Genomic DNA, 3,494 nt, shown 5'->3' on the forward strand with positions numbered 1-3,494 from the left:
AAACGTGCCAGAACTGCGAGCTCGCATCAACGATGCTTTCGAACTCATTGATGGGGACATGCTGGGCCGAGTGTGGGAGGAACTTGATTATCGGCTTGATGTCTGCCGAATCACTAAAGGGGCACATGTCGAACATTTTGAATGCCTAAAAAAACTTTTTGAGTTTTTGTATGTGTGTGCAAAGCATTGTGAAAATATCTCAAATAATAAAGTTATTGTAGAGCTGTGAAATCGCTTCAAACATTTGTAATAACCCTGTAATAGTAGTGAAAACACGTTTTTTGAAAATATGTCACTTAGAATGTTTGACGTTTTCACCCTTTATATATTAGTTGGTGTTTAAGTTTTGTTACTTTGTGAGTGTCAAACTAAATGAGCAACAAGTCTATGTTAATGCGACTCTCAGCTACAACACACGAGTGTTATTGCGACGTCTGCATTGCATACAATACATTCGTGTGTTTCAGATAAGATGCTGTATTAATACAGATTTATGGCTCATTTCGTTTGACAGACGCAGGGCACACACAATGTAACAAAAGTTGAAGCCCAACTGACATACGTAATGCAAAAAATCAACAAACTATGCTAACACATTCATGTTCGAGACCCTTATGAAAATTTTGTACGTAAGTCTTTCACAAAGAATTTACAGAAAACCCACTGAAGATGCCACAAACGTTGTAAATGTTTGAGAAGTTGAACGAAATGTTTTGCAAGAAGGCGGACCGTTTTAATTCATAGCTAAATATCTGTCTGTAGGTTCTTGTAACGAGTAATCTATCTACGGCAACCAATCACGAACTGTATACAGTGGTTAAATATGCCTTGGACAAGTCTCAGACAATTACCTATTGTTTTTCGAGATAGCGCCTCCAAATTCGACGACAGGCACACGTGCTGCCATCAGATTGGCTGGAGCTCCTCCCGCAAAAGTTTTCTCGTTCTCATCCAAGGAAGTAACTCTTCGTTTGTTGTGCAATTCCTCTTCTTCACTTCAGCCGTTTACTGTCTTTTACGAGGACCGCTAACTTCTTCCGAAACAAACTCGCTGGACGTAACTTACAGTGGAGAAGCGGAAGTTACGGGAGGTGCCACCGGTGGAGGATTGAAACTCCATTACCCGTTTTTTTCCTCTGTGCCAAAGTTAACGATAATTCTTGTAACATTGACTACAGCATAAGGGTTTGCGGCCCAAAAGCCAAATCCCTTCCTTGTTATTTAAAACTGCTCGCCATAATTTAAGACGAATGTATGGATAGGATGTAATATGGCTCTATTACTGCTGCAAGAAAGGAAGGCGTAAAGCCCTTTACCAACACACTGCTTTCCGTAACGTACTTGACCCGTGTTCGGAGGGAGTGCTGATCTGATGACTCACATTTTCTTTGGTCGGTTCAGAATCACGTAAGATATTTAAAATATGTTTGTGTCTATTTCGACTGTTAAAACCATTTCATTAGCAAATTCGCAATTCCAGATTTCGGCCATTTTAAAGAGGAACACTAAGAAATTTTGACATGTCCTAATGTATGAAATTTTCGAGTGGTTCTTATTGAAAATGCTCAAAGGTCAAAACTACAATTGTAGACGTCCTAAATGTGTAACGAAGTACAAAGCGATAGTACTGCCTTTTACAAACATTAGTCTGTTTTAGTGGTTACCTTAAATCAGTGCAGCGAATTATCGAAATCCATTCTTCAGTGGGAATTCGATCGCTCCATTCACCCCTCTCCGTCAACCTCTCCCTTCCTAATCCTTAATGACTGAAGTTACTGTACCATGACAGATTAATTTGAGATCATGAAAGTGTTAAAAAGTAACATTCTTGTCTTGGAAAACTTTCAAAGAGCTGCCAAACCTAACTTTCTCAACTGATGGATGACGGAGCGGCAAAGGTGCGTTGCTACCTCTGTCCGTTATATGCAGTAGAAACCTTTATGATTCTCTCACGTACCATGATCAGTAACTTCATGCCGATATTCTTTCTACACATTCCTTCAAATTACAGGAGCAAAGCCTCTCAGTTTTGAAACACGACTGATAGTTTTAGTCCGCCAATTTATTTGATTCTTTCCTCCATCTTTAAAAATATCATGTGCTAATCGTTCCATCTCTACGTAACTAGTAACCAATAGCTCCAGATAAAACTCCATGTTTTTGACAAAAGTAACAGGTGAAACGACAAAAGTAATCTTGTACTCCGAAAATTGTTCTCCATCCATTCAGATTCAAGTTTCCTGCAAGCACAGTACCTACGGCGAATCTCGAACATTTTATTTACTTTCGTGACATCACGTGCATTGGTTAGTGACGTCATAAACCATGCTTATTTCTAAAGCGTTTTACGAGGGCTATTCCGATCGGTCGCGAAATGGAAACCACTGTGAAAATAAATGTTTTATTTGCACGCTCCGGCTACTTAGCTACATAGTCGCCTCTCCGACTGAGACATTTGCCGCAGTATTGTACCTACGTTGCAACACCCTCGTCATAGAAGGCAGACGTCTGTGCCTTCTTCCGATGCTCTACGTTGATCTGCAGCTTGTTTTCTGAGCCAGAATGTTGTCTTCATAGTCAGCGATTCATCATGTGAGCAGAGATGAAAATCAGGGGAAGCCAGAGCGGGGTGTATGGTGTGTGATCAGATAGACAGGTATGCCAAATTAAAGCAACAAACCGCTATTTGTCCGTCCTGTGTCTAATTTACGGTTACTTTCACATCCACAATCGCTGTGTATACAGCCAGAGATGGTGCAGTATGGCACAGAGAAGACACCTACCAGACACTTAAAGTGCGCGTCGTTTGTGACGGCGGCCGAGTTTAGGTTCGTTCTGCGCATCTGACGTCACAAAACACAGTCAGCCAATGAACAGAGAACGACGTTGCCAGAGCTCGACTGCAGTGCAGAGCACGGACGAGTGTCTTCAGTTTTAGAAACGTTCAGTCATAAATAAAGTAATTGAACAAAAGCAATGTCTTGATAGCAGACTTTCTTTTATAGAAAGTTTGGAAAAAGCATTTTTTATACCAATTGCTTCATTTTCTATTAATTGATTAAACCAAAAAGCAATTAGCCTCCTAATTCAGGCGATAGCACGAAAAGGTTTGTATCATTCTCACTAACCGCTTTTTTGCTATAAGGAACAGCGGTATTTGCTATTTCCTATTGTACTTCGACGAAACGTGAGTAATTGATAGCCATATCAACAGTGTTTGTCGGTATTTTGCGTGATAGTTCAAAGTAGATGAGTTTAATGACGAGCTGCGTTAGCGTAATGGTTATAGTGAATGGCTGATATGCAAAAGGTTCCGACTTCAAACTTTCAGCGGTGCTTATATTTTCATTATTTAAAAACAATATCGAATTGTCTTACTTCATGAATTTTATTAGTTTGAATGAAATTTTTTGAAATTTCTAGTGGCAACTAAAATCGACCATATGGAAAGTATGCGCTATGGACTTTTACCTCTGCAAACTCTTCAAAATTTC

The sequence above is a fragment of the Schistocerca cancellata genome, chromosome 1, assembly GCF_023864275.1.
Source record: "Schistocerca cancellata isolate TAMUIC-IGC-003103 chromosome 1, iqSchCanc2.1, whole genome shotgun sequence".
Taxonomy (NCBI): domain Eukaryota; kingdom Metazoa; phylum Arthropoda; class Insecta; order Orthoptera; family Acrididae; genus Schistocerca; species Schistocerca cancellata.